This window comes from Falco rusticolus, chromosome 8 (genome assembly GCF_015220075.1).
Source record: "Falco rusticolus isolate bFalRus1 chromosome 8, bFalRus1.pri, whole genome shotgun sequence".
NCBI classification, from domain to species: Eukaryota; Metazoa; Chordata; class Aves; order Falconiformes; family Falconidae; genus Falco; species Falco rusticolus.
This window is the reverse complement of record NC_051194.1, coordinates 63,254,054-63,270,992: the sequence shown is the minus strand read 5'-3', so window position 1 is coordinate 63,270,992 and position 16,939 is coordinate 63,254,054. Positions and strand designations below refer to the sequence as shown.

Below are 16,939 nucleotides of genomic sequence, written 5' to 3'. Positions count from 1 at the left end.
GCCGCCCGCCCGGCCCAATGCGGAGCCATTTCCTCCCCTCCCCGGCCCCACCGCGGGCTACGAAAATGGCGTAGCGGGTGCCTGCCCCCTCCCCTCCCCGCGGCAGCTTGCGCTCAGCACTCCAGCCATGGCGGCCGGGCGGCGCGGCCCGCGCTCCGGCGGGGGAAACGGGGCTGCCGGCGTGCCCTGCCGGGGGAGCCGGGCCTGCCGCCGGGGGCCGCCCGGGCAGCGGCGGGGCCCTGCCCGCAGCGGGGGTCTCCCCAGCACGGGCTCGGCCCTGGCAGCCGGGTGCGGGGGCGCGTCGCCCGCCAGCGATCGGCCTCCAGCAAATCCTGCCGGGCTTGCTAGGGGCAGAAACGGATTTTGCTCGTACCTAGGTGATAAATATTCCCCACCCCACCCCCCGTTGGAGGGGGAGCCGCCACCCAGATACGTTCGGCTCCTAGACAACAGCTACGGAACCCAAAAGCGACATCATCCTGCCTTGTGCCCACGGGACCCCTGGCTGGGACACTGCCCCGCCGCTCGACATCTTGGTTTAGAACGCAGGACCTACAAGATACAGGGGTCCTTCCGTCTATCAAATACTGTTTTAAAAGAAACCGGCCTATCTGGGAACAGTTGTTTATAGAAACCATGTTCCAAGGCTGCAGTGCAGCTGTAGGAACATTTCAGATCAGTTTTAGGCCGTTTCATTTCTTTTTTCTGAGAAATCTGCATACAATTTTCACCACAGTTTCCGCCAGAAGTAACTGGTGTTTCCATAGCAGGCTTCAAGCATCAAGCAGAGCACACACCCCCCACCCCCCACCCCACCCCATTTGTTACAGATGTGTACAGTTTTCTTTCAGACCCTTGCGTTACCGAGCGGAGCCGACCTGGCACTGCCACCGGGCCCTGTGTTGGGGCAGCTGGCCACAGCCTGGGCCTGGCCAGAGTCCCACCTCCAGCCACCCCACCATGTCCCACCTCCAGCCACGCTTAGCAGCCCCAAGGCCTCCCGAAGTCATCCTGTCAGTCTTTGCCTGGTGACATCCCCCTTAAAACAAAACTGGTTTAAAAGACTAAAAATGTAAAGGATTAACAGTGTTTAGAAATCAAAAGAAAGGTGATACTTGCAAGACTCAGAAAAACACATAAGCATAATCCCAAAGTCATAGTGCGAAAGAAGACCAGAATAAACTTTTCTAGATAAGATGAATATTTAATAGAATGCAGATAGTGTAACAACCTGATGAAGAGAAAGACGTAGACCTATCAAATGGTCCTACACCTAAGACCATACAGCTTTGCGTGTTAGGCTACACCAATCTTCTGGTATGTGATGCTGAATCTTTACTGAACTTTTCCAATTACTCCCTTTCCCCCCACCCCCCACCCCCCATCATTTTTATGTCCCAGTGACAGACTTTCTAATTTCAAATCTCCTCCAACACTTTTTCTCTCTTTAGTATTTCTTTAGAGATGAAAAAAAAATCAACACCTACGTTCCCTCCATTTTCCCCCCAATGTCTTACCGAATCAGGCACTAGAATACAAACATACTAGTCCAGACGTTTTACAGCCTCTGCTCAGGTCCAGTTTTTGGGACTGTTAAAGCAGTTACAAGGTTCTATATCAAACTGTTGCGCCAGATTATTTGTATGTTGATTTGAATGATTTCTGCCTCAGAGCAGGTCCTTTATCTCCCAGAATTTTTGTACAGCAAATAAAATACAGATCTGATTCTGACATCGGTCATTAGATACCTACCATAACACCCACTGCTGATCACTAGACGTGGCTGATTTGTGTTGCTGCTTGGTCTAGAAAGAAATTCACCGAGTGCAAAGAATTTAAAAAAACGTACAGTTTTGTGTTGTCTTCCTTCAGAGTGAATTGTACATGGTAATAAAATGGAGCATTTGGGGTTTGTTAGCTTTTCTGAGTGAAATTCAAATAGTGTAAAAATCTCATTAAAAAAACAAAATCAAGAATTCTAGTAAGAGTGCTACAATGGATGAATGGAAATTAAGATGCTTAATACAGAAAGGCCCTTTAAAATTTCAGGCTTGATTGATTTTGTACTGGTTTTACTGCATTTAGAAAACTTTGAAAATTTAGGTGAGTGGGTAAGGAAGCTTTCTGAAGGCAGCTTCACCTTCCTGTGAAGGTAGGGATGCTGCATAGCTGCTTCCCAGAGATTCAGCCAGACAAAAATCTCTGTATTAGCGGGTTCTCTACGCAGCAGTCCTCCTCGCCAGCAGCAGTGTGCACCTGGGTGTTTTACAGCCGGAAGGGACCATCAGTAGGCCCACCAGCACTGTCAGATGCAGTATCCTTTAAGAATCCATTAAGAAAGGAGAGTCTTAAGTTTGTGTTTAGAGTTAGGCTACAGCCTTGCTAGGTAGTCTCCTGATGGCTTTCTCTTGATACAATGAAAAGCTCGTTTGTATCCGGAACATTTTCCCTATAGTTGTACATTTTATCTTGTAATTAGGTTACCTCTTCCGCAGTTTTAAAGCGTATGTTTTAGGTGAAGAACTGCCTGCACAATAGTTAAACAAGGTATGAGTTTCTATACCTCAGCTTCAGACATCCATAACAAAAAGTATTAAATCAGGCATTACTATGAAGAGCACGCAGCTGAGAAGGGTGCAGCTCCCTGTAAAGCGTGTGGGAACAACTGTCCGTGCTGCAGGGAAGCTGTATAACAGAGCAGGGCAGCCAGTGCTGCAAGAGCGCTGCTAGCTTGAGATAAATGCATGCAAGAAATCCAGACTGACTTTTCAAGCTTCAGACAGAACAATATGTTACTATACTTTTAGAACAGAACTGTCTCCCCCCACCCTTTCACAGGGCACTTACTGGCTGAGTACCGCTGCATGGTACACACTGGTGCATTGGGGCGCAGGGAGGGAGTGCATCCTGTGAGTAATGTAGAAGGGCTTGGGGCACGATGCTGCAAAAGCAGATGGTGGCTTTTAGCAGGATCCTCTCAAGATGGGGTCCTGCCTAGGGGCACTCCTGGGCCCAGGGGCCAGGCGGGAGCAGGCAGGCTGCCGAGCTGTGCCAGCCTGAAGGGAACGGGTGTCAGACTGGCGTGTGACAGATCTCATGTGCTGATTGCCCTTCCTGCCTTCCCTTGTAACAACCTAACTGCATGTGAGGGATGGAAGGTCTGACATATATACGTATACACAAAAGTGGTTTGTTTAGAAGCAACATTTTCCTCGCTGCTAAATGAAAAAAAAAAAAAAAAAAGGAGAATTTGGGGTTTGCTTCCACTTGTGTTCTTATACCCAGTTCTGAATTCTGCACATGTGTTTAGTTCTTATATCCTGATATTGCCTCTGACCGTAAGCAGAAGTAAGACTCTTGTAAGTATTCTTTGGAGATTAGGAACAATAATATTGAAAAAGATTTTAACTGAGAGAAATTTCATTTAGAAAGCTAGTAGTTGAAGGTGTACACACATCTTCTGCTATTTAAGTGGGAGAAAAATGTCACTATTTGTTGCTGAAATTAAGTTTTGTACTCCTCTGGCAAATTTCACTCTTTTATTTGAAGAACCCAGCTTAATTTTCTTACTTTTGAAATACTGATGCCTCAAGAAAAAGTCAAGATAATGGCTTGGAACATCGACTTCCTCCTTCCTTCGAAATCTTCTTGTCCAAAGATTTAATCAGAATCTGTTTGAATGCCAGCATAGCTGGGTTTGTGGTGTATGTGTAATGTGTATTTTCTTTCCTGTTCTTTAAAACATACTTCTAGCTTCTGTCCTTGCCTCTCATTCATTCTGGGAGCCTGAATCAGTCAGATTTTCTTGTCTAGCAATGGCCGACAAGTATTATTCAGCTCAGTGAAGAGATTCATGGAGATGGGAAGTGGCCACTTTAAGCCCGAGGAGGCAGAGAATGGCTACAGGGCACAGCTATTGTCACGCCAACTTGCCCAGCAGTTTTTACCAATTTCCTTAGGAGTGAAAGAGCTTTACTACAAGAGGCTTTGCTCAGAAGTGAGCTAGCAAGAGGTGTGAAAGTTGGAAGTGAAACATCAGGGAATCATATAGAGGACATTTTCTTTCCTCGTTACATGATTTCCTGATCTCGATCTCAAAATATGACCTGTTGACAGTTGTCTCTTCTTTGTATTTAGTGCAGTACTAACTGTGTAGCCATACGTGGTCAGTTGTATTGTGCAGGTTTAAGTTGCAGAGCACAGGCTGACTGTCGCCCTTGGGTGGCGGGGTACGTACTCGTCCCCGGGCTGTGTAAGAGGGCACTGCGACTGGGTGCTGAAGCAGCAAAAACTTTGCTTACAGCAAGGACATTAGTGAAGGTGTTTAAGCATCAGGGTGAGCTTAAGTATCACTATGAACAAGCAGTGATTCTGTGATTAAAGCTGGTGCTTGGAAGTAGGCAGGGATGTCCTCTGTGGGGTTTCACCACCTCAGGACCACTGGGCTTGTTCACAATCAGTTTAAAGGCCAAGGTTATTTAACTCCAACGCTGTATATAAAAATGGTACTTTTAGTAGAGACTATATATGCTTTTTTTCACATTCCTGCTCAACTGGGTGATCTTGTTTAAGCCTTGGCTTGTCAGATTTGTTTAGTTAGTTCTAAGTGGTTTCAACGGTATAAATTCCAATGATAATTCAAAGTAGATCTAGCTAGTTTTGCACCAACTGGAAGGCATAATTTGAAAGTTGCATTACTTGTAAGATGGGAGAAAAAGGGAAACCCATCTGAGCTGTTTTGCTTTTTAAAACAAATCTTACGCTTCTTCTCTTACAACAACTTGTATATACTCCCCCTGTTTGGAAAGTATATAGACATGTACGGGCATATATATAGGTTCTGAGGCAAAAATATCGATGTCAATGACAGAGTCTATGTAATTTTAAATATGGTGCTAGTGTCAGTACTGACAGAGAATTATTTTAAACAGAAGCCCATGTTTTGTTTTGGGGTTTTCTTTGTGGTTTGGGAGGGGTTTTGGTTGGTTTTTTGTTTGGTTTTTTTTTGTTGGTTTTTTTTAGCATGCTAAACCAAGATACTGGTTTTAAAGATCTTTGTTTTAGAAGTTTTTGAGCTAGGCTCTTTGTGGGAAAGGGCTAGGCTTTTTGTTTTTAAACACAAGCTGACATTTTTAGTGAAAAGACATTAAAACCTTTTTCATTGGCTCTAGACTTAAGGGTACCTAAACATCAAAGGACATGAGCAAAAGGACGTGATGCTGCAGCAATAGCTGAAGTATTTGTTCCACACAAAGCTCTTTTCTGCAATATGGAAAAAAGCCAGCATGACTTGTAGACCTTTGGCTAATTTTGCAAACCTAGCAAACATCAGTGCATCTTATCCACAGGAAAACTCTTGCTGGGCTAACTTAACTTTATTAAATACTCTCTCTTTGTTTTGTTATTATTTGTTTTAAACATAACTTGCCAGTCCTGCTGTCTAAAGCAGCCAAAAGCCCTTTCGTTAGATCTGAGACCCATGGGATTTGCTGGTAGCAGGGCTGGGATAAGGCTCAAAATGGAAGATATTAGAAAGCAAGGACAGCGTTTCACAGCCTTCTTCCTTTCTTGCAGAGTCTGGTTTATTTGTTTTTCTCCCTTCCTGCCTGCCTGTTGAAAGCACCTGCTTGCTTGTGGCATCTTTTCTGTACACAGTGGTCGCAGAAAGATCTCATCTTCATACCAAAGGATATGATGGGAGGGAAAGGCCACTCAGTTGCTTCCTTCAGTGCATGACTGGGGTCAGACTGTGAGCACAAAGAACTTACGGCCATATCCGTAGCAGAGCTCTGTATCAATAAATACGGGATATTCTCAGCTGGAGCCGGGCAGGGTCCAAAACATTAAACAAAGCTGTGCTAGCTGGCTGGGTGGGGTAAATTGAAAATTCCTCTAAAGGCTTAACACTTTTGAAAGCAAACTGGATTGTTTCCAAAACTGACCCACCTGACCGAAGAGGAAATATTGACCTTAATGTAATAATCTCTTTACATGCTGAGGAATTTGTTTCATACCCTTTTCTCAAACAAAATGAACAAATACAATGATACTGTCGCTGATGTTATTTGAAAGAATCAATGAGCACATTAAAGTGAAAAAATCAAGGCCAGTATCTTTTATGTCAGTCCCTGCCAATTTTCAGCCACTGAGTTGATGACTGGCTATTTTTATACATGACTGAGACTAAGCTGAGTAACGCAAGCCTAGCTCTTCTAAAGACAGATTTTAGTGGACAGCTGGGGTGAAGTTCCCCATTTCTTTCAGCTGTGTTGCACATGAAAGTGAAAATGACCCATTTTAAACTCCTGCAATTCCTTCATCGTCAGCAGGCAGAACCAGGAAGCCAAGACATCCTTAAGTTACCAGCTACTTGTTTTGAATATGTGAATATTGAATACTTGAATAGGGACTAATTGCCTATGAAGTTTCAGCAGTGGAAAGGAGAGCCAATATGAGCTACTGCGGACATGCTTCTGTAACTTAAGCCTGAATGAATGGGCAAGGGTGTTGTGCAGCCTCATCCCTTCTTTATCACAGCTCTGAAGCCTCAAAGGGACACCTACAGAGAAGGCAGGAGACAAGAACATGCCCTGGCAGGGAAAACAAACAAAGATACTGTTTGCAGAAATAAAGCTAATTATGAAACATGTTTTGTTGGCTTTTCTTTAAATCAGCTGTACCAATAGCAAAATCTAAAAATCAACAGAAAGGCTCAAAAATCAAAATTATTGATAACTGGCCCACAGTTTATGGAAAGAGGTAGCTTAAGCTTAGCTGTGTTTATCCTTCCATGCCTGATAATCACATAAATGGGAATTGGAGGGAGCAGTAGGATGCTGGCCTGCAGGGTGCCATTGCTGTTAGATGGATGTGACCTTACCTTTGGAATGCTGGCATGTACTGAAGTTGTTGGGTCACACCCTCCCCATAATTTACATTTTCGTATTTGTTCCACCTATATTGCATGATGTAGAAGCATGTCAACCCCCTCCATTTCTACAGAAAATAAATAAGCCAGCACCAGGAATAGTATGAAGGTCATTAGGGAGCACCCTGACTTCCAAATCTGAAACTACAACCATCTGACAGTACTGCAAATGACAGTGCTGCAGCTTTCTTTTCCATGTTGCTGCCCCAAAATGCTCTGCACAGTTGGATGCTAATTATGGTTTTAACAACAAACACAAGGAAGAATGCGAATATAAGCATAAACAGCTATGAAGAAGAGAGTAAACTTTAGCTGATATCCACAAAGATGAAGCATAGGGACACGTAGAATATGGTCTAAATGACAAGAAATAGGAAAATCAGAGATGAATGCTGGTGAAATGAAGTGGAGAGACCGGCCACGTGGATGTCGCACAGCTAGGAGCTGGGAAGAGCAGAGAAATGGGGAGGCCTCTTTCGTTGCATAACTTAGCAACCTTACTCATTGCTTGTTAGCAATTACCAGTAGTAACTCCACTGAGAGCAAGCTATAGCAGCAGAAGGGTAGTGTAATAGAATGATGACTAAATCCCGTTATCCTTCAGGAAAGGAAGAGAAGTTTTGAAGCATTTTCTCAAGCAAGCATGGGTCTAGCGACACTGCTTGTGAAAGAGGGGATGTGGCCACGTGTCTCTGCTGACCTGTCAGGCGATGTCTTTGCTATGTATTAGAGCACTGAGGGAGCTCTGAGAAGACGCAGGGGTGGGAATGCCAATGAGCCAGCAGAGAGAAAATAAAGCCATTTCTGCAATGGTTGGGTCGGAGCAACATTGCTGAGGTAACTAACAGCCTGTCAAACTCAGGGGAAGCAATCCTGCCTGAGACAAACTTAATGCCACTTTTTTCAATGCTGAAATTGGGAAGAAAAAATAAAGTTATGTTTGAAAATGCTTGATTTCATACACACTATGTATGGTCTTCCCACCCCGCTCAGGTAAGCTTCCCTTCTTGTATCTCTTACCTCGCACTTTAGAAGTAACACTACAAATTCATTCCCATACACACAAAGGGTAAACTCAGATGAGCCTCTGTGGTAGCTCTAATGAAATTATCATGGACTTCTCCAAGAAAACCAGACAAATTTGAGTTCATGCCTTTTGTTGGTAAAGCAGAGCATTCAAAGAATATTTAAAATAAAATGTTGAACAGAAAAAGCTGTTCTTTATAACAGGTTTACGTTATTGAATGTATACCAAAATGCTCCACAAGCATGCAGTGTTGTAATTCAAGGCTGAAAAATAATTGAAAAAGAAAACAAATACTACTGCCTTTTGGACAGGTAGGGGCAAAATTCAAGGTCTTGGGAGCAAACTGATACTTATTTTTTCATTTAATCACGGTGCCATCTCTCAATAAATATGTCTGCTTGTGGAACTGCTTCCAACAGGTGGCTTTCTCTAAACATGCGAGGTGGTATCCGTATAACTTCTGAACAGCTTTTCAGTACAAGTTATGCTGAGGTTGCTTAGCTATTTCTTAGAAGAAAAAATGACCCATGAAGGTGCTTCACCCTGTCCCTGTTCATACATTGAAGTGCGTGGCTAGTGGCTCTCACCAAACACAGCCTCACAGTAGTTTTGGGCTGTTAGACCACTTAGGCAGTTTCCTAAACCTAGTACCTTAACACAGCTATTTGAATCACAGCCTTACTTTGAACAGCATTCACATCAGAGAATCATCTTTCTCTGCTTTTTTTGCAGGTAGTTTAGTATAAGTCCTTGTAGCTGGGTAAACACTGCCATTTCTTTCCCATTTGCAGAATTACTTTTCTGTTAATTAAATATTAAATGTATGAGAGACAAATCCACTGGATAAATTGCAAGTGAAACCTGACGTTTGAAAGCCTGTCATCTATCAAATTTCCAGCTCACTAAAATTCTGAGAGTAAGTTCCTGAAGCACAACGCAATATCCTTTCGCAAATCAATATATGTAATGAAAATAAGGAAATTGTACACAGGAGCTTCAAGGCACTGTTTCTTCAAACTGAATAGAAGCTAAAATTTAAGTCAATACTTACTAATCATTTGCAAAGAAGCTTGGAATACAAATATTTTAGGCAAGCCAGTTACTTGAAGAGAGACTGCTTGGGGCTCTCTGGCTTGTATGTACCTGGGCTGGGCTGGTGCATCGCCACGTTCCCATGTGAAGCAGCAGCCAGGCGCTGGGAGAGTCTTACCCCAAAAACCAACTCACGGAGCTTGAGTTAAATTTATCTGAAATGACCGAAAAGTACTTAGTTTGAAAAGCGTGATTCTGGGATAACATTATATTACAGGGTGTGTCAAAATTCATAGTGTAAGAATGACAAGAATTCATTGCTGTTTTTCCAAGGGGGCTTCAGTTTTAATGTAATCTGCACTTCACACCCTAAAAGAAGTATACAAATTTCACCCCTATTATCTCAAAAGATACTAATGGTACCACAGCTATCACTAATTATACAAAAATAAACTTGGTTATGCAGCTTCCAAACAGCAGTGAATCAGAAAATGAACTGCCAGCCATGACGTGCCTGGAACTCGGGCAGGCACCCCCTTCCTGAGGGCAGCACGCACGCCTTACAGAACAGCGAGGCCACTTACACCACGATGTTGAGCGCCAGCCTGATCATTCACCGCAGCAGTGCCTGATTCTTGTGATTTCTCTCTTTCTCCTCTTCCCCATTTACAGGAGGGACAGACTGCGTGTCCTGTAGCCACTTCCCTCAACAGGAATAGTTGCTATCTATGCAGTTTCTTTTTTAAACTGTATTTTTAAGGAGCTGTTTGAACAGGTTTTTTTTGTTTATTATTATATTGATGTTGAACCTTGAGCTAGTAAAAACAATATTATTGTAGCGCTCCAGTTTTTAAAACCAGAGCTGCTGTTTTCACAGGAGGACCCTGCAAATGCCTGCACACAACTTGTAGCTGTTGAGCTCTGCGGCGTGTGCAGTCTGCAAGCCCCAGTTCCTGCAAACAGTGAAGCAGCAGCAGGGTATTTTTCAGAGGTTACTGCTCATAATTTTAATTGTAACCCAAAATGTAATGCAGAGAAGAGCGATTTTTGCAGGGCAGGGTGGGGTGGATCAAAATTACTGCAACTTCTTCTTTTCCCACCCCCCACCCCCCCCCATGCTACTTGTGTTGCAGTGCAAAGCAGCGCAGAACCAGCATTCATTTCAAAGGTCAATGATCTCCTGAGGGCAAAAGACACAGAGAGTCCGTCTTCACACTAATATAACCTGGTCTTCATACTAATATAACCTGATCAGCAATTGTTCAGACAGCTGAGGGAGGAGGAAATAACAAGACATCAAGAGTTTGGCAGAGACAGATGGAATTGCCCCAAAACATCTCTGTCTGTTCACTGCTCCCAGAGCAGGTCTCTCTTCCTCGGGCAGCCCCCAGCTTTCTGCCTTGCTGCAACCACCAGCAAGGTCACCCAGCCGTTTTGGGTTATAATGCCATCTAAATAAAGGCAACACGCAACTCTGCTCTCCTGTCCTCAGAAAAATCTGCTTTACTGAAGTCTGACAGACAGAGTGAAAATAACTTGCCCACAGAAACCTTTTCAGAGATGATTGAGTCTTCATCAAGGAGTAGTTTACATTTTCAAGAATCTCAGCAAAAGGACCCTGCTTTTTTCCAACATGACTTAAATGTATGGTCACATCTGTGCAGAGGTCCCAGCGACAGATATTCTGGTTTCCAGATGTAGGAATCCTGGCCAGCAATTCTGTTCCGTCTGGGGACAGCATTGCCATGTCCTTTCCCGACAGCGTACACTTCAACAGAGCCGAATCTGTTGAATTTCCAGCTGTTGAGGCAGCTGGAAAACATTTGCCAATGTAAATAACACATCCACTTTTTAGGTGGAGCAGAGAAGAGCAGCATACTGCTTCTGTATTCAATAACTTGTGCTGGGGTAGGGCTTATGGGTGGATTTTTTAAAATATTTTTTTCTTTTTGTATGGCCTATGAAATCAAGATATTTTAGCGTAATAGAAGAATAGGAGAAATCAGTGCCAGCAGGCTCCTGGTGGTGTGTGCACATTTTGTTTTTTCCAAAACCAGTCTTTCTCTTTAATGGTGTCAAAAAAACCCCTGCATTGGTTGTCTGTGGTGGTGGCAACGTGTGTACAAGACAGGGATGGTCAAGTTCACAAACAGACCACTGCCTTGAAATGCCACAAATCAAACATATTCAGTCTGGGAGATGGTCTAAAATAATTTTCTCCTCTGAAGTGGTCTTCCCTCTTTGACTCTTTCTTATCAGTTAATGCACTGATAAAACCAGCTTCTCCTCAATGGACTTTGTTTGCTTTAGCCTGACTTTATTTTCAGGGGATTCAAATTTAGCAATAATATTTGTATGGTCTTGAAACTCTTGTCTGTTTTCAGAAAAAAAAGCATGTTGCCAATATAAGTTCAGAGAGGAGGCAAAAAAAATATGTTTTCCTTGAGCTCCACTTTGTCATGTTCTAGGAGGAGCAAAGCCAGACGCCAGAAACCTCCCACAGAAAAAGCTGCCCGCCTCAGCGTTTTTAGAGAACTTACTTCAACATTGATCTTTAAAAGAAAAAAAAGAACGAAAGAAAGAAAAGGTATAAAAAAATGTTGTAGACCATTTTGAGACAGCTACAGCAATACTACTTTGCTGAGATGTCTGAAGCTAGGTTTTAATACAATGTGGTCTTAAGTACTGCAAAACACCCACGAACTACAAGGCAGGAGTGATTGCTGAAGTGCTTACAACACAAGCAAGCCAGGTGTGAGTGGCACAGTTTTCTTCTTCACTCACACTCAAAACACATACATTATCTTTGGCAGAAAGGCACTCTCCCTCTGACAAATCTGTAAGGCACTGGAAAAAGCGACACTGACTTTCCGTAGGGAACAGCGAGTCCTGTGGAGACAATGGGATGTGAGGCTTTCCTCCTCCACCCCCCATTGTGCTTGTGCCTGGTGGAGTTCCAAGAGAATGTGGAAAAAAGATTATTTGGTTTCTATTACCCTGAAGCAATCATTTCCAGTAGTCACCTAGTGAACCTAAAGGAAGTGTGCTTGCTTTAATTTTTTCCCAAAAATGATGATAAAACAAGTTTATAAAGGAATGTGGTACTTACCCTTGATCAGACTCTACCTCCAGAGTTTTAAAAATATTGCTGGCTTTACTCAGGCAAGTATTTACTCAGTTGCTTAGTAGCTCCTTGCAAATCAATGGGAATGTAAATGTGCTGGGAGTGAGGCACATGCTTTAGGGTCTTGCTGAATCATGTCCTTTGCATGTCACAATCATTACTGAAAAATGTGGTCCTGACCATACACCAAATAAGGACACGAGCATTTGTCGTGGAAGGTGGAACGTGGCAGGACGTGTGAAAGGTGGCTGGGGGAATGTTTCCTGTCGTGAGCATTTAGAGCTTTTCCAGATTCTGCCATTTCTGGAGAAGTCCTAGATGCTAAAGCCAGACATTTTGAAAGCCACATGATTTCTGTAGGTGCACTGCATACATGTTAAAAAAAAAAAAAAAAAAAAAGTCTTGCTCTCTGCCAGGCACATGACACCCTAACAACCACCGTAACACCACAACAAATCTGCTTTTTTATGAGATGTTTCATACACACTGAATTCAGCCCGAACCACGATGACACTGTTTCTTTCTCTATTTGTTAGCAGCATGTAGGGCCCTCTAGTTGCAGAGGGGCGTACGCCTGCTGCTCCCAAATACACGGCTCCACGAGGAGCGCAGTGTGCCAAACAGCTCCTGCAAAACCTACTAAAATTAATATGCTCACTTCAATAAACTCTGGATTAAACTTCAAAGCTGGTTTTGTTTCTCATGTTTCAGTTTCGACAGATATTTTTCGTAACAATCGAAGAGAAAAGTATAAAAGATAAAGCCAACAGCTACCATTAAGCACTAATGCACAGCTATCGTTAAACGCATGGCTTGCTTGCTTTCCCATAGAGACCTCTGCACACCAGGAAAGGCTCCATGCCCTCTCACCCCTTCAAGAAAATTGCTTTCGCTTTTAATTTCTTTGAGTCATCATAGAAAATTTCTGAGTGTATTTCATTGGAAGCAGCAAGGTGTTTCATTGCTTTCAGCTGCCAGAAGTTGTTGCAGAAAAGCAGGCAGCATAGATATTCCCCAAATCAGGCACTGTCTGCCGCAACACATTGCCTCTGTGCTTTGCCTCCGTTTGCTCACGTTCATGTTATTAGCCCGTAATTACCGTAATTACCAAGTCCAGTTTACTCATAATGACAGTTCTGCGTGCAGAAATACCTTTCTGTTTCTGTGGTAAGGGGATTTAGGTAAAACATTAAGAGCGAGTTGTTCATGTTTTGCCACTATGTAGAAGTTTGTCCTTTGCTCTTTTGGGGCCCACGCCCCTCCTGTGGGTCAGCTGTAGGAAAAGCGTAACTGGCGTCGGGAAGGGTGGTGGGTGAGTGAAGCTGTTACGGAACGAAGGCCGGGGCTGAGGCTCCAGACACACTGAGCCGCACGTACCAGCCTATTCTCTACAAATAAATTAAGCACAATCCCCATCCCCTAAAAAGTCAAAGTAAAATAAACAAGCAAGATAACACTGTAAGTAAAAGCAGACATTAAAGAGAATAAATAATACGAACTAAATACAGCGGGAGACTGTGATAGGTCCAAAAGCATGGGTACTTTATTTTTGCAGAAGCTTAGAGAATTTTCTTACCATTACCATGTGTTTATGTTAACAATTTGCTAAACTTCAAATCCACCAAAATATTTTCATTCTAGATTTACAGGAAACAAAACCTACATGTAAAGCTGCTGACTGGCACCGTATAAACGTATGACGAACTGTATTTATAACATGTAATTTCAGCTCCAGTGCTGTAGTCCTGGAACTGGAGCAATGCCTATTGCCGGAAAGGGCGCTTTGTTTTACAAACAAGCGCTACTCAAACACTCTAATGTGATACCTTTCTTTGTTTTCCCCAAGACACACAGAGCCTGAACCAGCAGTGAGCCCCCTGAGATTTCCCGAGAGTGGCCCAAAGGGACAGCAGCACTAGCACTGTTCATTCCTCTCTGCAACATCATTTAGCCAGTTCTTTTGGTCAACATTCCATCCTAAATTTTAAGATTAAAAATATTAGATAACTATTTAGTTTTCAGATACTCAGTTTCCTTGCTTGAACGAGCGGTGCAGCACGCTAAGCAGAAACCATTGACACTGTTTTCATAGAATCTCTGAGCCATGACAGCAGACTGAAAAGCTGGACTGCAGCATATTTGAAGCTGCCTCACATTTGACACACCATGCCGCTTTAGTCCAGCCTTTGCAAGCTTTTATGGGAACCTTTAACATTTATTTTAACTCAAGCTATGCAGCATAGCAAGTGAAGTCATGACTGTTTACGGAAGACCGAAACACCTCGACTATGATACCCAAGACTCTGCTGCCGCCAAGAATCAAAGCCCAGTGCTACTTTCCTAGCTACAGTGCATGATGTTACGATGTTAGCTAAATCCAAAACCTGATGCTCACTTGACTTTGGGTAAAAAAAGAACTGGGTCCAACTATTGTAATTCTATGCTTAATGTCTTCCAGGCAGTTTAGAATAATTCTGACAGGAAAAACTATTAATCTGGACAAACATCTTTTCCATATCTAAGTCATCGCGACTCCAGCAGTGTCTGAAGACTTACAAGAACATCTTACTAGCTTTAGCTCAGAGTAGCACAGCTCCTTTTCCAGGGATCAGATCTCTCTGCTTAGAGTCAAAATGGAATCTGATTCTGTTTCACTAATGCTTAGATATGCCCAAATTTAAAAACATTTAATGCAGAGATGTAATCGGGGTAAATGGTCTTGCAGAAGAATGGAGCAAGCATCTTGTAATTAAGGAAATAAAACATTTTAATGAGTTCATAGGTAGAAGTTTACTAGATTAAGGCAGCACAGCAGAGTGGAAAACTAGCTATGCCCTGAGGATGGCTTTCTAGCTGGAGCACAAGAAGACATGCTCAGAGAGCAGTTAGCTCAGCCAAACCTAATTAGCTACACAGCATTCAGCTTGTTAATGGACTGTCTCCACTGACTGACACTTCTCATACGATTAGGTTTTCTGTTAGAAGGTTGGGGTTTACCAGATAGATTAACGATCAATAACCTGAAAATAAATTACAGCCTCCCAGTTTATCCGGTACAAATCCGAAAAATACATCCACGTAACTTTGTACTCTCTCGCATAAATTACCACACTCTTTCCAGAGGGATAGCTGTTCTGGGAATAACTGGATTCCTCTCAACAGTTGCACGTTAACTAAAATCAGTGATAGAATTTTCTTCTGTTTCTTTACTTAGAATATTTCTTCGTACATTCATCTCTTAATCTACACACCAAAGAGACTTTGAAAGCTTAAATTTCAGTGTTAAAAACCCCCTTCAAAATACCCTTTAAGTATTTATAATTACTTCAGTAAACACAAGAACACTGCCTACAGCATTCCTCAGAATATATAAACGTACACTATAACAATAATTATTGGGGTTTTTTTTCAGTGTCCTGTGAGTCCTTTGGGGTGGTTTCCATTTACTTATGGGGAACAAAGATTTAATGTTTTCAAACATAGTGATATGGGTTAATAATAGTTTACCTAACACTTTAAGAATAAAGAGAAGAAATGGTAATTTTATTTCTTTAGCACTGAAAAAAGAAGCAAAAAAATTTGCTTTTATTATGGTCATCACAACAGGCTGTTAAAGGTCTGAGTTTTTCAGGTGAATTTTTGGACACAGAATGAAACACAGGAAAAAGAAAACCCCTTTCAGGCAGTAAAGCTGGGTTTTGCATTTCGACAGTGATCTGCCTTTCTCTGTTAAAGAGAAGATGCCAGATGTTGTTATTTTTAGACTAGCTTAATTCCACTATTTGCACGAGGTTTCTTCCCGCAGTAACAAGAGTAGTGCTTCACTGTAGAGGATCAACACCCCATCTGTGCAGAGCCAAGGTGCTTTCATTTTTTTGTATGGGAGAGGAAGGTCTAAGGTTAAGCCAATAATTACGCCAAGGAGCTATGGACTGAGTAGCATCAGGTCTGACTTTCCCCTCCAGTAAGAGGGGAAATGGACATAGAACATCATTCCAGGGAATACCTGCAATGTCCTTCATCTGAGGAGTAAGTCACAGGCTTGCCTCTTTAGCTGCAATTTTGACCTTCTTTTCTTTCTTCTGGCTGCTGAAGACTTTATTCAGGTGCAATTTACTCAGGGTGGTGTGTGAAAGTGGTCTAATTTAACTCTCCTGTTAGTCCTGCCTCTTGCTGTTTTCTTCCAGAGCTAGCAATCAGCGACAAGAAATTGGAGGAGGGTATGGAAATGCATGCCAATAGAGATAAGAGTGAACAAGTTGTTGAGGAGGTGGTAAGCATCCTTTATCCACATGGTATTATAATAATGACACTGCTTGGCCAAGACAAGACAGGTACAGTCATAAAAAGCCACAAGTTTTGAAATTCTGCTAATCTAATTGCTCACGAGCCCAATTTGGTTATCCTGACAGGTACACATTTGAAAATCATAACAGAAGAAAGGCACAAAGTGAACAACTAATGCTCTTAATCAGATGCACTGCCTGGCCATCACTTCTTTCCCAAGAGAATCACCGGGGTAACGCTCTACTAGGTACTCCACATCGAACTGGAACTGGGTTCCTATTACCTGGAGGTCCTGCTCTATAGAAAGACTTTGTGGGGGGAGAGGGGGTGGTGAAGGGGTGGGTGGGTGCTCACTGCAGACCTCTGCTTCAGGGTGCAGCTCAAGTATGTCTGAAGACTGGATGGCAGCAATCCTCAGTTTAAAAATACAGTTCAGAGGTACAGCATGGGCTTGCTTCACAGAGGGTTTGTAAATGCAGTTCAAGGATTCTCTCAGGGTAATTAAAACCAAAGGGTCAGAATCAGTTTCAGAGAAAATTAA

General features: G+C 42.7%; 1 protein-coding gene across 1 annotated transcript in view; it reads right to left on the bottom strand.

Annotated features, from left to right (window-relative positions):
- SLC39A10 (solute carrier family 39 member 10) overlaps window positions 1-12,127 on the bottom strand; it is a 52,937-nt gene extending 40,810 nt beyond the window's left edge. Inside the window, exon 1 of the mRNA XM_037398547.1 lies at window positions 12,097-12,127. The gene's annotated coding sequence lies outside the window, so the exon portion shown is untranslated. The remainder of the gene's footprint in view (window positions 1-12,096) is intronic.
- Window positions 12,128-16,939: the final 4,812 nt, after the last annotated feature.